The sequence below is a fragment of the Dromiciops gliroides genome, chromosome 2 (genome assembly GCF_019393635.1).
Source record: "Dromiciops gliroides isolate mDroGli1 chromosome 2, mDroGli1.pri, whole genome shotgun sequence".
In the NCBI taxonomy this organism is placed as follows: Eukaryota; Metazoa; Chordata; class Mammalia; order Microbiotheria; family Microbiotheriidae; genus Dromiciops; species Dromiciops gliroides.
The window spans coordinates 238,595,361-238,614,237 of record NC_057862.1 but is presented as its reverse complement, the minus strand read 5'-3'; the positions used below and the strand labels follow the sequence as shown (position 1 = coordinate 238,614,237).

At 37.8% G+C, this 18,877-nt stretch overlaps 1 protein-coding gene across 2 annotated transcripts in view; it reads right to left on the bottom strand.

Annotated features, from left to right (window-relative positions):
- Positions 1-18,877, bottom strand: part of NUMB (NUMB endocytic adaptor protein) — a 179,518-nt gene that overhangs the window by 130,688 nt on the left and 29,953 nt on the right. For both annotated transcript variants that reach the window (XM_043982760.1, XM_043982761.1), the window contains exon 2: positions 12,636-12,805. The gene's annotated coding sequence lies outside the window, so the exon portion shown is untranslated. The remainder of the gene's footprint in view (positions 1-12,635; positions 12,806-18,877) is intronic.

The window sequence follows — 18,877 nt, the reverse complement described above, 5'->3', positions numbered from 1 at the left end:
TACTAATGAGAAGAATGGAATTCTTTCTTTGGGGATAACATTTAGCTTAAATAGGATTCAAAGTTAGTTTTCCTTATCATCAAAATTGATTGCAAATGTTCATCTGTTAATCCATCAACAAACATCTATTAAACTTCTACAACTATGTGCCAGGCACTGTGTTGAGAACTGAGGACAGTGCTCAGTAATGAGATTATATGTATTTCATCTTTGAAAATGTGTTTTTATACAAATAAGTTCTGCCAAATACTGCTACCAACCCATGAGCACAAAATTTTAACTAAGCATACGAATCATTTGTAAGGCACTTACAGAATTCCATTAGATTCTTCTCTTGATGTTTGCCTTTTAGCATACCATGACATTACAGAATAATCACTTCCAACTGAAGGTTAGGTGGAAGCTCATCAACTAAATGCACCATTAACTGGATTTAGAGGCATGGAAATTTCTTTTGTATTCATATCCAGTTTTGAAAAATACCTTTGGAACTGTAGTTTGAATTCAGAAAATGGCTCCTCTGCAAATTTATGCGGGAATACAGATATCCCTTCTTGTTTTAACTTTTGACAGCACAGGAAATGTATAAAGAAACTTGATATTACTCGTGATTCAAACAATCTTAGTTGTCATGCAACTGACTTCATCACAGTGTAAGTTTCACATGCAAGCACTGTTTTGACTTGTAATTTTAGGTTGAATTAATATAAGAAACATTATCAAGTCTGCAGCAAAAGCTAACTTCCAAAGGCATTCAATTATTAATTGTAGTGGTTAATGGTGGTTATCGTTCAAGAAAATTTAATCTTGGTCCTTAGCTCAAAAAAACAAATCATAAAACTTTCTTTTTCTCTTCCTTGTGCTGGTAATAAATAATAAATAAAAAATAAATAAAATCTCAAGATATGATGACATGCAGGGCAATTAAAATGCTGTTGAGTTATAACTATACCACCATGATTTGTAATTCTTTGAACAGTAGTGGAAAACATGAAAGCACCATAGACGATCTCTATCCTACCATTAACTGTGGCTCAAAAGCAACCACAGATAAGCACATATCAATGAACATGCCTGTGTTCCAATAAAACTTAATTCATGGATACTAAAATTTACATTTCATATAATTTTCATGTGTCACAATATATTCTTTTCATTTTTTTCAACAATTTAAAAAAGATAAAAACCATTCTCAGCTTGTGAACATATAAAAAGAGGCTGCATGGGTCACAATTCGTTGGCCTCTACTCCAGGCAAAACTCTAAATACTGTGAGTTGAAGAAAAGGTGCCAACCTGCATTGGAGAGTATTGGGGTCTCAACACTACTGAAAACATAAGTCCAATCTCTATCTCTCTCTCTATATAAAGCATGTGGCTATTCTTTATCATAACAGCAATAAACAGGGTTGAGACATGGTTAGAACTATGCATTACAAAGACAATTTTGGAGCTATACGAAGGAATGATTGGAAAACGTCAGAGAATAGAATAAGAAAACTAATTAAGATTTTGCTCCAATAGTTTAGGTGAGAGATGATGATCAGAATTAAGGCAGTTGAAGTGATAGGCAGAAAGAAGGGGACATGAGACAATTGCTGTGTAGGCAGAACAAGACAAGGGGACTGACTGAACATTGAGGAAAGGGGAGGGAGAGACAAAAGAATCAAAGATAAATACAAGGTTACACATGCTTGAGAGACTAGGAAGATATTGTTACATTCCAAATTAACAGGAAAACTTAGAGGACAGGTGAATTTGAGGTTAGGAGGTTAGGAAGTTAGTTTTAAATATATTGAGTTTGATATGTCTATGAGAGATCCAGATGGATATGCAGGGCTGGAGTTTAGATGAACATTAGGATTAGACATAGAGTAAGAGTTGTATAGGGATTATAATTGAACCTATGGAAATAGGGAAGGTGGATTATGATCCAGGAAAGGAGAATGAGAAGGACAAGAGCCAGGAGAGAACAATCTTACAGAAGCCAAGGGAATTGTCAATACCCATGGCCTAGCAACAGTGGATATAGCCATGTGGTCAAAAAGGATGAGAACCAAGAAAAGGTCACTGGATTTAGAAGTTAATAAATGACAGGATGATAGGTATAGACCTGAAAACAATCTTAGAGGTCCAACCCCTTCATTTAAAAGATGAGGAAATAAGGCCCGAAGTGGTCAAGTGGCTGAAAGAATGTCACCCAGGATTCAAACCAGGGTTCTCTGACTTCCAATTCAGTACTCTTCCCCCACCAGACTCCCTCAAAGTTCACTGACCTCCACACCTTCCCTGGACTTGTTAACAAGAAAAGGGAACATTTGTAAACATTCAGAAAGCAGTTTCATTAAAAACAGAGGTAGAAACCAGATTCCAAAAAATTTAGAAAACTGAGTGTGAGATGCTAGCCAACTCTATAAAGTTGTCAGGGAATTTGTCAGGGAAATATCCAGGAACAGTATAGGATGGAGGAGACCATAGGATCAAGCAAAGGATGGAAAAACACTTGGGAATGTTTGTAGGCATTGTAGTGGGGAAAGAATGAACAGATAAGGAGAGAATGAAGATGAGATAGAGTACATAATTAAAGGGGAAAGCTCTTCCAAGAAACAAGGAAGGATTGGATCATGAGCATGCAGGGATAAGGGAGTACTTGAGCACACAGAAGGAAGTTGAAAGATTTGAACAGGTGGATATGTTGAGGGGACAATATTAAAATGGCCAGCATACTTAACTACATGCATGAACTTTTTCAGGAAAACATTAAAACCAGGCAATAGTAATAATTGTTGTTGTTAAGTCATTTTCAGTTCTGTCTGACTCTGTGAGTGACCCCATTTGGGGTTTTCTTGGCAAAAATACTGGGAGTGGTTTGCCATTTCCTTCTCCAGCTCATTTTACAGATGAGGAAACTGAGGAAAACTGGTTTAAATGACCCTGTCAGGGTCACACAGCTAATAAGTGTCTGCAGTGACATTTGAACTCAGGTCCTCCCAACTTCAGGGCCAGTACTCTATTCACTGCACCACCTAGCTGCCCCCCAACAGCCCTACTGACAATCTTATATCCTACTTTTAAAGACAAGAGGGAGGCTAAATCCAATGGGAGCTCCCTATGGGAGTTACACACTTCCTCTACTTCTAGACTGTGGCTAGCTCAGTGGCAGAGGTAGTGCCATTATCTTTGCCAATTTTAACTATATCCCATCAGAGTGAACAGAAGCTGGAGTCAGTAACACCTACCTGGGTTAGAATCCCAACTTAGCTGTGTGACTGTATAAATCACCTAACTTTTCTGTGCCTAAGGGTCTTCAGTTATACAATGGAGTTACTAACAGCAGAAACTTTACAAGGTTGTTGGGAGAATCAAATGAGATAATGTATGCAAGGTACTTTGTAAATCTAAAGTACCATTATATAAATATCTGCTATTTATAATCATTATTATTCCCTCTTGACTAGCCCAACTTTCTTTCTGTGATAGCTTCAAACCTTTCCATCCTTCTGATTATAAACATGCTCAGGGCTCCTCTATCCTAAAAATAAACCTTCCCACATTTCCATACCCCATTGTGGACTACTGACATCTTCCTCTCCAGACTTCTGCCAGACTTCTAGACAGTGCAGACACCACCCACTCATTCTTCAATCTCTTGTCATTTTCTTATCTGTCCCACCAGTCTACTGAAAGTGCTTCTTCCAAGGTCATCAAGGAACCCCCATCATCAACCCTAACAGCCTTTCTCAGTCTTCAGCTTCAACTTTACCATAACATTTGACACTGATGCCTGTTCTTAACATTCTCTCCTCCCTTGGTCTTGCTGACACAGCACTCAGCTGGTTCCTTCTGTCTCCTTCCTATTACCTAAATCCTGGTATCCTTTGAGACTATTCTTAACCCTCTTCTCTCTCCATTGTCTCCCTGACACATCCCATGACTACTCTCTCTGCTTCAATTACAGACCGTATTGGGTGGACTCCCTGAGTGATATCTATAGCCTCACATTTCAGAACATGACATGTCTAAAACTAAATTTATAGTGTTTCCCCATAAACCTGCCCATCCTCCTAATTTTTGTTATTTCTATTCATGGCATTTTTTTCCAAGTCACCCAAGCTCGAAATCTCACTCATATACACACCCATCAAATCAGCTAGCCCAAGTTATCATATCCTGAAATCTCTTCCATCCATTCCCCCCTTCCACTTTCTCCTGCAAGACCTCATCACCTATTCCCTGGGTTATTGTAATGAGCTCCTAATAGGCTTCTTGGTTTAACACTGCCTGCAAAGTAATATTTCTAGAGCACAATTCTGATCATGTACCTCTAGAGAGAGTAGGGAGCCTCTGAAGGCTTGAGCAGAGGAATAAACCCCTAGTCGCCACAACTACCAAAGTAATATTGGTAAAGCACAGGTATGATCATGTTGTAGACTCCAGTGGTTTCCTTTTACCTTGAGGACCAAATAAAAACCCCTATTTGGTATTGAGACCCTCATGACCCGGCTCTACCCTACCTTTCCAAGCTTATTATATATGATTCCCCTTTATGATATTCCCCTTTATTATATATGATTACCCTCTATGGTCCAGTCAAACTGGATCTTCTTGATGTTGTTTTACACACAACCTCCCATCTCCCATCACCATGCTTTGGAATAAGCTGTACCTTATATCTAGAATATACTCCTTTCTCATTTCTGCACCTTAGAATCCCTAAATTCCCTCAAAATTTAAAACTCAAAAGCTGAAACATAACCTCCTTCCTATAATTTTGTTCTAAACCCTCCCCCGCCCAATTCCCAGTGCTTTTCCCCTAAATTACCTTGTATTTCCTTAGTATATCTATATCTATACACACATATACATATATATGCTTGCATATCTATCCATAAAGAGAGAGGAACATATAGGTACACATATATGTAAACATATTAAGTGTTTCCCAATCTGTAAAACAGCATCCACCCTAATGTTGTTGTGAAGAATAAATGAAATAATGTATATAAAACAGTCTGCAAACCTTAAAGGACAATACAAATGTCAACTATTACTATTATCAAAATAACACAAGATTATGAGAGATACGATAATGAAAATAACTTCAATTATCTCCTAAGTATAAACAAGAATCAAGGTATCAAAAGAGGGAGGCACAAGTTTAACTACAGTGTTCAAAAGAGTGACACACAGACAAAAAAGGTTTTCCCGTGGATGTGAAAGCTCTCTAAATGAAGCAGGTGACAGACAGGCCCTCAGTGATATCCACAGCAATGCTCAAGAAAAACTGGTATAGGTATCCAAATCATAAAAACCAAGTGGGAGAAAAACATTCATTGCCCATCTTGTGACATGCTGTACATGAAGCTAACTCATCAAAATAAATATCTTGGACAAGTGGAACACTTAGGCCTGATATTGAGGAGAAGATTAGAGTTGGGAAACTGTATGGCATTTCCAATAATCACCAACTGCTGACTACTGAAAAAGTCCTCCTCTTTAACACCAATGTTTTTCTATTGATCCTTTCTACCTATGAATCACAGAGCATCACAATCTCTGAAAAATTAAAATTACAAATGATAGAAAAACAATTAAAACATACAGAAGCATAAAAGATACTGACGACATGTGTATATAATGTAGTGAGAATGAAAAAAAAAGCAACCTAACAGCCCAAGGTATATAATGGTATCACAAAGATAGCTATAAACTGAACTTTAGTTCCCTCATCTACAACATATACTTAATACTACTTGCACTACATGTAGTTTACCTAGTCTATCATGAAGAAAATACTCTAAATACAAAAACACAATGTTTTATTACTAAAACATTGGAATTATTTTGCACAGGAGAAAGCAGGAAGGGTCTTTGGTCAACAATTGAAGCACCCACAACAATGCAAAGAGGGATACACCAAAACTGAAAGAGAAATTTTCTGCTGAGTAAGTACACTCAGCAATCTAACAAGTATTAAGTATAACAGACTTCTAGCTTTTGACAACTCAACAGTATTTATCATACTCAAGATTGTGTTAATTATGATAGGAGGAAAAAAGCTGATATAGATATACAGTTTGTACAACACAAAATAGTTGTCACTATAATATATGATTGTTTAATTGTATGGTCAAGACTGCAAACCTATTAAGTACTATTAAATTAAGAATTTGGGGAGGAAAAAGGAAAATCAATAACTGCTAGAGTAGTCCAGGAAGATTTTAAGTACTAAGTCTTAAACTATGCCTTTAAGGTTAGGGTAGATTTTGGTAAGGCAGAAGCAAGAAAGGTTATTTTGAAAGAAGCAAACCTAAGTATTATCAAGGAGATGGAAATTAGTATGTTATAGTCAATGGTCAACGAAAAGATCAACCAGACCACAATGCAAGTTGTGGATAAGGCTAGATCGGGATGGTGGGGCCAAATCTGGAAAGGGAGGGAGGAGAGGAAAGTGCAGGAGAAAAGCCTTGAAGGTTACATAGAACTACATTTGTCTCATAGGAGGAGATTGGCAGGATACCTTCATTCCCTGTTTTTACAGACCATTTATATAATACTGAAATTACTTGTTCTTTGAATGTTTTTGATAGAGGATATTAGATGAAAGGCTGCATGACATAGTGGGTAGGGCATTGGACTATATAAAATCCCTTAATCTTCTATGATTCAAGTTCTTAAATATAGATATATAGAGAGAGATAGCTATATGTGTGTGTGTATATCTATATCTATCTATTTTTTTTTTTTATGAAACCAAGGCAAGTAGGTGGCACAATGTATAGAGAGCTGGGCTTGAAGTCAGGAAGACCTGTCTTCAAATATTGCCTTAGATCCTTACTAGCAAGTAACTTAACTTCTCTGAACCTCAATTTCCTCATGTATAAAATGGGGGAGTTGTACTCAGTCTACTTAAGACCCTTTTAGCTCTAAATCTATGATCCTGTGGTGATGCCAAGGCTAACATTTCCTTTGGTACAAAGATTAGTAAAGAATTAAAGTAGGAATAGTTTGAGTGTATTATTTTCTAACCATTTAAGACTTCCCACAAAGTGGCACCAACTTTTCAACTCACTACCCCAAATATCTTATGTTCCCTTCTACCATACTGTGTCCTCCCAATCCCATGCATTTCCACAAGTTATCCCCCCACCCCCAACCACCCAGGAATGGAATGCACTTCTCCCTGCACATAATGGCCTTTTGTGCACTTGTCATTCTTTCAGGCCCAGCTCAGATGCCACCTCTTTCATGAATCCTTTCTGAATCTTCCTCAAGGCAAAGTGATCTCTCCCATCACAAATTTCATTAAGAGCCCTTTGCCTGAATGTCTTCTTCGCTTTTACAACATTTTACCTTTTATCCTTCCATCCCCATCCAAACTAAATCATAAAAACCCTAAAGTCACAGAAGACTTCATTTTTTCATTTATGAATTTCCAAAAGCCTAGAATGAGACCTCACATCCTGCTACCCTCTGGAAATATTGATCCATATTCCCCCCTCCTTTTATTACCCAACTTTCAAAAAGAAGTTTTCTACTTCTATTTTTTCCCATCACCTGCTCACTTCTCAATTTCTTGCAATTTAGTTTCCACTGCTATCACTCTAATGAAACTGTTCTCCCAATAACCAATGATACTTTACCTAGAGAATCAAGCAATCAACAAGTCTGTATTAAGTGCCTACTATTTGTTTTGTATAAATACAATGAATGAAACAATCACTACTCACAAAATTAATCAAAATAATTTATAATTTCTGTAAATTAGCAAGTTATAAAGGAAATCCACAGAATTTGGTTAGTTTTACAAAGCATATATATGTGTGTGTGCATCTACGCACACAGAGCTTTCTCTTTTTCCATCCAATGAGGGGCAGCAAAAGAAAAAAAGGAAGGAAGAAAAAAGGGTCATTAAGCATTTTTAATGCACAAAAGAGAACAGAAGGAAGAACAAAAATAATCAAAGGCAAGCAGGATAACTTTGCAAGTTACATATGGAATTCACATGTCATTTATTTTTTTAAAAAAGCAAGCTGTGTACATAATAGAAAGCTGGAGTTTGGTGGGCAATCGTTTTTTCTGTCCTATTTTATTTTTATATACATATGTATTTATATATGTATATAAATGTATATATGCCCATTTTATTTGCCATTTGTTACATTCAGAATTTTTTGGTTTAAATTTTAAAATAAATCCACAAAACCATCACTCTCTGTATACTAACAAAAGCCAGTAAAAAAAAAGAGAAATAAATTCCATTCAACATATCTAAAAAATATAAAATAATTCAGTTAACAAGAGAAAGAGCATTTATATAGGGTGTCCCAAAAGTCTCATTACATTTTGAAGCTATTAAAATATTCATACATTATTAGTTTTAAGCTACATAAGCTTACAACAACATACTTATGTACAACCACAAAACACTCTTTAGAAAAATAGGGGCAGAAGCATCAGGAGCCAAGGTGGTGGAGGAAAGGCAGTGAGCTCCCGAACTCAAGACACAATTACTCCAAAAAAACATCCAAATAATGCCATAGGAAAATGCCTGGAGCAGCAAAACTCACAGAAGAATGTGCTGAAATCATCTTCTAACCTAGAACGGCTTGGAAGGTCGGAAGGAGGGAGCTGCTGTGCTGATACAGGAGTAGAGCCCAACCCCACAGTCACCCTGACACAGATCCAGTCCCAGGAAGGCCTCACCAGAAAAGCAGACCCCCAGAGCCTCTGAATCAGCTGAACCACAAGTGTTGTCTGGGACTAAGCTCACAGTCTGGTGAGTGGGCAGAGCCCTGGGCAGGGGGGAGACTACAGGGATCTATGCTGGTGCTAAGGCAGAACTTGGATTTTACACCCCTGCTGAGAACCAGGAGGTAGGCTCGAGCAGCAGTGGCCCAAGTGGGGGAGGGGCACAGGCTCCTCGGAGCTAACAACAGCAACACACAAAGCTGGTTGATTAGCAAGTTGGTCTGGGGTCATCTAAGGACCAGGGAACAGGCCAGGCAAGTGAAGAACATGCTTCTCCTTAAATCATACCACCTGGGACGTCTGAAGCTTGGGATACTGCAGCCTGGAAACAGTGCCCCACTTTAAAGAGATAAAAGTCTAGTAAAAGAAAGGCAAGATGAGCAGACAGAGAAAGGTGAGGACCATAGAAAGTTTCTTCAGTAACAAGGAAGACCAAGGGGCACCCTCAGAGGAAGATGTCAACATCAGGGTCCCTATATCTAAAGCTTCCAAGAAAAATATGAATTGGTCTCAGGCCATAGAGGTGTTCAAAAAGGACTTTGAAGATAAAGTTAGAGAGGTAGAGGAAAAAATGGAAAGAGAAATGAGGGTGATGCAGGAAAGACATGAGAAAAAAGTCAACAGCTTGAAAAGTCAAATTGGCCAGATAGAAAAGGAGGTACAAAAGCGCTCTGATGCAAAAAACTGCCTAAGAATGAGGACTGAACAAATGGAAGCCAGTGACTTTATGAGAAACCAAGACACAATAAAGCAAATCCAAATGAATAAAAAAAGAGGGCAATGTGAAATATCTTCTGGGAAAAACTGCTGACCTGGAAAATAGGTCCAAGAGAGATAATTTGAAAATTATTGGTCTACCTGAAAACCATGATCAAGGAAAGAGCTTAGACACCATCTTCCAAGATATTCTCAGGGAAAATTGCCCTGAAATTCTAGAAGAAGCAGCTAAAATAGAAATTGAAAGAATCCACCGATCACCCCCAGAAAGAGATCCCAAAAAGAAAACTCCTAGGAATATTATAGCCAAATTCCAGAGCTCTCAGGTCAAGGAGAAAATATTGCAAGCTGCCAAAAAGAAAGAATTCAAGTACTGTGGAGCCCCAGTCAGGATAGCACAAGATCTAGCAGCTTCTACATTAAAGGACCAGAGGACATGGAATATGATATTCCAAAGGGCAAAGGAAATGGGATTACAACCAAGAATCACCTACCCAGCAAAACTCAACATTTTCAGCAGAAAAAAAATGGGACTTTAATGAAAAAGGAGACTTTCAGATATTTGTGATGAAAAGACCTGAACTGAATGGCAAATTTGACTTTCAAATACAAGACCCTAGAGAACCATAAAGAATTGGAGCTGGGGGACATACCTGGGGTCGTACAGTGGGCAACTGTCCTGTGTCTGAGGCCAGGTTTTGGCTGGGATCCCCCTGGGTCCAGAGGTGGTGCTTTGTCCACTGTGTCACTTAGCTAGGTGATGACATCTTTAGGGTTAAATTGAGGGGTGAAGGGAATTCACTGGGGGAGGGGGAAGAGCAGAGGTGAAATCCTACATGAAAGAAACAGGAAAAGGCTTATGGAGTGGGGGAAGAGATGGGAGAGGAGCAGGGCAATAAATGAATTTTACACTCCGAGGGACTAACAGACACACCCAACTGGGTGGAGTAACCTATTTACTGTTTGGCAGTAAATGAGCCTAACACTCATCAGAATTGGCTCAAGGAAGGAATAATGTACACACTCAATTGAGTGGAGTAATTTCTCCAACCCTGCAGGAAAATAGGAGGGGAAGGGGATAAAGAGAGGGGCAAAAGAAGGAAGGGAAGAGTGGGGGAGGGGACAGACAGAAGCAAATCCCTTTTGAAGAGTGATAGGATGAAAGAAGATGGATAATAGAATAAATATCATGGGGAAGGGAATAGGATAGAAGGGAAACAGTTAACAATAATAATCATGAAAAAGAGAAAAGGGGGAAAAATTGTACAAAAAATATTTATAGCAACTCTTGGTGGAGGCTAAGAATTGAGAAACAAGGGAATGTCCATCAATTGAGGAATGATGGAAAAAGCTGTGCTATATGATTGTAGTGGAATGGTCTTGTGCTACAGGAAATGACAAACAGGATGATCCCCAAAAAACCTGGAAAGACTAATGAACATTGATGTATAGTGAAGTGAGCAGATCTGGGAGGACACTGTGCATAGTGACAGCAGTATTGTTCAATGAGCAATTGTGAATGACTTAACTACTCTCAGCAGTGCAATGATCCAAGACAATCCCAAGGAACTAATGAGGAAGCTTACTATCCACCCCCATAGAAAGAACTGATAAAAAGAACACTTGTGGATTGTACATATATAACCTGATTGTGATCTTGTGGAGGGGAGAAGAAAGGGAGGGAAGGAGGGAGAAAAATCTGGAACTCTAAATCTTATGAAAATGAATGTTGAAAAGTACCCTTACATGTAACTAGAAAATAAAATAAATGTCGCTGAAAAAAAAAAAGAAAAAGAAAGAAAAATAGGGGCAGCTAGGTGGCACAGTGGATAAAGCACCAGCCCTGGATTCAGGAGGGCCTGAGTTCAAATCTGACCTCAGACACTTGACACTTACTAGCTGTGGGCAAGTCACTTAACCCTCACTGCCTGGCCAAAAAAAAAAAGAAAAAGAAAGAGAATTGGAGAAATACTGTTTATGGTTTGGCCATACAGTTATAATTAAAATGATGATATTACCTAAATTAATTTACAGACCAACCAAACTATCAAGGAGCTATTTTGGAGAAGTAGGCAAAATACTAAAAATAAAATTTATCTGTAGGGACAAAAAGTCAAGAATCTCAATGGGAAAATGAAAAAAGAAATAGGAATAGAGGTTGGTATTATTAGACTTCACACTACACTATGAAGCACCATTTTATACTGGTTTAGAAATAGAAAAGTTGATCAATGAGAAGAGATGAGAACCAGATTTTTGCAGAGCAGTACAATGATTGAAATGACTAAAAGTGGGGGCAGCTAGGTGTCACAGTAGATAAAGCACCAGCCCTGTATTCAGGAGGACCTGAATTCAAATTTGATCTCAGACACTTGACACTTACTAGCTATGTGACCCTGGGCAAGTCACTTAACCCTCACTGCCCCACTAAAAAAAAAAAAAGACTAGAAGTGCTAGGAAAACTGGAAATTAGTTTCACAAAAATGAGACTTAGACTAACTCTCTGTGTACATCACTTACTCCTTTGACAAACTGTCCACGGATGGACCCCTTGTAATATTTTTAAATGCAAATACCATCCATAAGATTACAAAGGAAAACAATTATATTGAAATAATTATAAAAATTTAAGAAGTTTTTGGATCCCAGGTTGAGAACCTCTAATTTAGACCTGCATTTTACACCATATACTCCAAAACTTTCATAATAGATGTGACATAAATATAAAAAGGAATATACTTAAAAGAAAAAAAAAAGAGAGAGAGACTGGAAGGAGCTACCTTGCACAACCAAAACTAGAGGCAGCACTCTTAACAAGACAAAGGAAAGACATAATCACAAAAGCTAAAATAAACCATTGTGGCCTGTGTACAAGGAAGCACAGATTCTATCTACTAGTTATTCTGGAAACTACATATTTTCAATGACTTCTCTTAAGACTTTCACAGGGGGCAGCTAGGTGGTGCAGTGGATAGAGCACCAGCCCTGGATTCAGGACTACCTGAGTTCAAATCGGGCCTCAGACACTTAACACTTACTAGCTGTGTGACCCTGGGCAAGTCACTTAACCCCAATTGCCTCACTAAAAAAAAAAAAAAAGCTTAACGAAGACTTTCACAGGACTTCACTTGCATAATTCCTTACACACACATCTACTTCTTCCACTGACCTTTAGGTAATGTGTGACCTCACTTGTTCACAGACTCTTGGATTTCCTGACTCACAACCATCAGCCTTCACCAGAAGAACAGGAGTATTAAAACGATGGGCAACCAGAATGTTGAGGAGCCTTGAGCCCTTGTCATCCGAGTATGGCAGAAGGAACTGAGCACGTGTAACCTGGAAAGGAGAACCAGAGGGGGGACATGATAACTGTATTCAAGCATCTGAAGGGCTGTCATGTGGCAGAGGGATTATATTCGGAGATCACAACAAGAAGAAATGAACGAGAGTGGCCAAGAGACTAAAGTTAAGCTTGAAAACAGGAAAAGCTTCCAACCATTAGAGCTATTCAAAAGTGGAATGGGCTGCCCCTGTAAGCAAAATATTTCCCCTCTTTAGAGGTCTGCAGGCCATCATTGAATTACTACTTGTTAGATGTTATGGTGGGTGTATCCCTTCATGAGAGGGCTGCACTAGGGAGCTGCTCAGGTCCCTGATAACTCTCAGATTCTGTGATGTAGTAACCAGAGTGGCCCAGGGCAAATCATTTAACTTCTATGTTCCTCGGGCAACTCTGGAGGATTTCTCTACTAAATTACAGAGTCAGGTCCCACTACATGTATTGCATATGCTGATGAAATCACAGATGTGCTAAAGTATTGCTGTTCCAACAGAGCAGGCCTTCATCTGCCTGGAATACTGCATTCCCCACTCCACGTCATCCTCCAGTCAACCATCAAAGAGATCTTCCGAAGCACAGCTCCAACCATGTTACCCCTCCCCACGCCCAAATCAATAAACTCAAGTAGCTCCCTATCAACTTCCAGAATTAAATACAAAATCCTGTTTAGCCTTCAAAGCCCTTTATAAATTATTTGCATAGTCTCCCCTATTAGACTGTGAGTTCCTTAACTAGGGGTGGTATAGTGGATTGCATGTTGGCCCTGAAGTTAAGAAGATCTTCCTGAGTTCAAATCTGGCCTCAGACACTTACTAGCTGTGTGACCCTGGGCAAGTCACTTAATCCCGTTTGCCTCAGTTTCTTCATCTATAAAATGAGCTGGAGAAGGAAATGGCAAACCACTCCACAGCATCTTTGCCAAGAAAACCCTAAATGGGGTCATGAAGAGTCGGACACAACTGAAAACAACTGAGCAACAAATTATCTTTCTTTGTCCTTTTCTTTGTATCCTCAGGGCCTGGCCCATACTAGGCGCTTAATAAATGCTTATTGAATGGAAAAAATTTAAGAAGACCCTAAGGGCTATGGGGATATGCTTACCTTTGACCACTACTAAGTCTATATCCCAAAGAGATCATAAACAAGGGAAAAGGACCCACATGTACAAAAAAAAATTATAGCAGCACTCTTTGTGGTGGCAAAGAATTAGAAATTATGAGGATGTCCATCAGTTGGGGAATGGCTGAACAAGTTGGGGTATATGAATGTAATGGAATACTATTGTGCTATAAGAAATGATGAGCAGTCAGATTTCAGAAAAACCTGGCAAGTGGACTGATGCTGGGTGAAATGAGCAGAACCAAGAGAACACTGTACAATGATCCAAGACAATTCCAAAGGACTCATGATGGAAAATGCTCTCCACATCCAGAAAAAAGAACTGTGGAATATGAATGCAGATTGTGCCTTACTATTTCTACTTTTTTTGTTTTGTTTTTTCTTTTTTGAGGTTTTTCCCTTCTGTTTTGATTCTACTTTCACAACATGACTAATGCAGAAAAATGTTTAATGTGTTTGTACATATATAACCTATATCAGAAAAAAATAAAATACTATTAAGATTAGAAGGGGCAGCTAGGTGGCACAGTGGATAAAGCACTAGCCCTGGATTCAGGAGGACCTGAGTTCAAATCCAGTCTCAGACATTTGACACTTACTAGCTGTGTGACCCTGGGCAAGTTAACTTAACCCTCATTGCCCTACCTACCCACCCAACCCCCCAAAAAAAGAGGGGGAAAAAAAGATTGGGGAAAAAAAAGAAAAAAACAATCTAAAGAAAAAAAAATGATGAGCAGTATGTTTCCAGAAAAACCTGCAAAGACATGAACTCATGCAGAGTGAAGTGAGCAGAACCAGGAAAACATGGTATACAATAACAGCAATATTGTACGTTGAAGAACTGTGAATGACCTACTTATTCTGTTATTCTACAATGATCCAAGACAGTCTCAAAAGACTCATGATAAAAAATGCTACCTGCCCTCCAAAGAAAGAACTGGTGGAATCTGAATACGGACCAAAGAATACTAGTTTTAACTTTCTTTCTTTCTTTTTTTGGTTCAAGTTTTCTTCCACAAAATGACTGATATGGAAATTTCTTTTACATGACTGCAAATGTATTAACCTGTAACAGATTGGTTACCATCTCATGGGGGGAGGAGAGGAAAGACGGACAGAGAATTTGGGACTCAACATTTTTTTTTAATGTTAAAAAACTTGTTTTTACATGTAATGGGGTGGGGGGGAGGGAATAAAATATTTTTTAAAACGAACAGGCAAGCATATTAGTATTAGTACTGTAACAAAAGCAGACAGATAGAACTACCATGACACAATGTGCTTATTAACATCCATAATATTCCCCAAAAGATCTTTTGAAGTCATACTGATAATAGAAAACTGGCTAAATGCAATATCTGCCAACCAATTCCTTACTTTCCCATGGGATGATCCTGCTGACATCTTCCTTGGTGTTTTATGGCATAGATAATTCTACCTCAAGGAGTCTCTTGCATATATCCTCTTTTAAATGCCCCTTTCCAACCAAAATAATAAAATAAAATAAGCTCCCTTTTCCTTTCCCTCTTAGCTCTTGCCTAGTTACCTCAGAAAAAAACCTTTCTCCCTTCCTTATCATTTTACAGTATTTCATTTATACTGGAGTTTTTGTGAGCTAGTTAGGACGGTAAAATACCACATATGACATTCTGTCTGTGGGAAAATGTGTTCTGAGTTCAAAACAATGGACTAAGAAATTAACTTTTAGGAAAATACCACCTATTCTAACCTGGATGACTTCCTGAATACAGAAGGGAAAACAACAGACCATTCATTCAACAAGCACTTAAGTCACCTATTTTATGCATGGTACTATACTAGACACTGGGGAGATACAAGTATAAATAAGTTCTTCAAAATGTTTATAATCTTGAAGTTTTGAATAGGAAGATGTCTATTCAAAACCTCTGACAGAGTCAACATAATCAATTCTACTATTTACTCCAAATACCAAAGAAATCTTAGTAATCAGGTTTGTTGCCCTGAAGAAAACAATACGAAAGCAAATCTGCATGCTGTCTTTTTAAACAAAGTGGCATGACTAAAGTTATTATAAAAGCAATGTAAAAATTAAATAGGTCAGCTAAACCATTTTCTGCATAATCTTGATTTATATTAATGAAAATTATTTCATTGGTGTTTGAAAGACAATTTAGCAACTCAATAAGAACAAAGAGTTCAAGATAATCACAATCTAGGATATCTGTAATGGAGAAACACTAAAGGAATTTCCAATAAAATCAATCAATATGCCTTTATTAAGCACTCATTAGGTGCTAGGTACTGTGCTAAGCATTAGAAATACAGTCCCTGTCTTCAAGAAGCTTACATTCTAATGTGATCTGAAGTGAAAGAAAAGTATGGGAGCAGCTAGGTGGCGCAGTGGATAGAGCACCGGCCCTGGAGTCAGGAGGACCTGAGTTCAAATTCGGCCTCAGACACTTGACACTTACTAGCTGTGTGACCCTGGGCAAGTCACTTAACCCTCAATGCCCTGCATTTTAAAAAAAAATGTGTAGTATTGCCATTATTATTCTAGAAATGCTATAGTTATAGCAGTGAGGCAAAACAAAAAAATGAATAAGCATAGGTAAAGAGAAAACAAAATGATCAGTTCTGGCAGATGAAATGGTTTAGAGAAGCCTAGAGAGTCGACTTTAAATTAATTCAAACAATATTCAGTAAAGTAGCAGGATATAAAAATAAACTCACAAAAATCACTGGCATTTGTATATGTTACTAATAAAACCCAACAGAGGAAGAGATAGAAAAAGAAATTCCTCTTAAAAGAACTACAAAATATATGAAATATTTGGGAATCCAGATACATGGAAAATAATTATACAAATAAAACTAAAAATACTCTTTATGGAAATAAAGTCAGACCTAAATAAGTGGAGAGACATGACAATATAAAATGACAATACTCACCTAAATTAGTTTATAGATTCAGTGTCATACCACTCAAACTACTTAAAGAGTTACTTTGCAAGTCTAGAAAAAAAATTATAAACTGTATCTGGAGAAACAAACAAAAATCAAGAATCTCAAGGGAAGTAATGAAAAAAAAAGTGAGACAAAAGAGAGCCTAGCATTACCAGATCCCAACAATATTATAGAATGGTTATTATCAAAATTCTTTGATATTGGTTAAAAAAATAGAAAAAGTGATGATCAGTAGAACTGGTTAAGTACACATGATTCAGAAGTAACTGAACGTAGTAATACAGAGATTGATAAATTTAAGGACTCTAACTTCACTTATTCAACAACAAAAACTGGGAAAGCAGGAAAAGTCTGACATAAATTTAGACCAACATCTCACACAATATATCCACAATAAACTCCAACTGGACATAAGACTTAGTTATAAAAGGACATGTCATAAACAAAGTAGAGGACCAGGAAAAGAGAATATCTTTCATAATTATAGAGTGTGGGAGAATTTTGGACTAAACAAGGGAAAGGAGGTAAATTGAAAAATTTTCATTACATGAAGTTGAAAAGCTTTTCCACCAGCAAATCAATGTAGTTGTAATTACAAGAGAAACAGTTAACTAGGAAAAATATTTGCAGAAAATTTCTAAGAAAGAACTGATATTGAAGATATATTGGAAATTGATACAAATAGATTCTTATAAGAACCATTCATTCACCAATAGATAAATGGGGAATGTGTATAAATGAGCAATTCTCAGAAGAAGGAAACCTATTAATCCTATAAAAATGCTCCAAATCACTGATAAGAGAATTAATTAAAACAATTCTAAGGCACAATATCATATCCATCATATTGACAAAGGTGAAAAAAAAGGAAAAGAACATTTAGTGGAGGGGCAGCTAGGTGGCCCTGAAGTCAGGAAGACCTGAGTTCAAATCTGGCCTCAGACACTTGACACTTTCTAGCTACGTGACCATGGGCAAGTCATTTGACCCCAATTGCCTCACCAAAAAAAAAAAAAAAAAGAACACTTAGAGGAGGAGTTGAGAAAGGGCAGGCATACTAATTAATGCACTGACTTTGGAGTATTACATTCTGGAAAGCATTCACTATCATGTAGAAGTCACTAACTTGTGCATAACCTTTGACCCAGCTATGTCATCCTATATTAGGCAGCTAGATGGCACAGTCTATAGAGCACTGGCCCTGAAGTTGGGAGGACCGGAGTTCAAATGTCACCTCAGATACTTACTAGCTGTGGGGCCCTGGCCAGGTCACTTAATCCCAGTTGCCTAAAACATCCAGAGGCCATCTCCAGTCACCCTGATGTATATCTTGCCACTGGACCCATGTGGCTCTGGAGGAGAGAGTAAAGCTGGTCACTTTGCACAGCCCTCCCTCACTTAAAATCCAATTCACTGCAAGTCATGACATCAACCACTGATGTCATGGTCTTTTTCAAGAATGAAGGACAAACAGCACCAACACCACTCTTATATCCCTAAAGGGATCAGATGAAAAGGAAAAGGCCCTACATGTATAAAAATATTTGCAACACCACTTTTTATCACAGCAAATAAATGAAAAATCAATTGAATGGTCATCAATTAGGGAATGGCTGAAGACATTATGATATATATGAACATAATGAAATACTATTGTGCCAGAATGATGAAGGAGAGAACCTAGTAAGATTTGCATGAACAATTCAGGCTGAAGAAAGCAAAATTCAGGAAAACTATTATACAATAACCAAAACATTTTAAGTGAAAATAACTTTAAAAGACTTAAGAACTCTGATCAACACGATGGCTCAATCATTAAACTCCCAAAGATTAATGATGAATCATGCTTCCCAGTTCTTGCTAGAAAGGCGACTATGTATCCGAGATATATAGTCAGACATGCAATGTGTAAATTTGCATTATGTGATTATACTTACTTGCTACAAAAGAGGGCTTTTATTTGTTTTTATGAGGGGAGTAAGTTGAGGAGGTAGTAAGAGCAA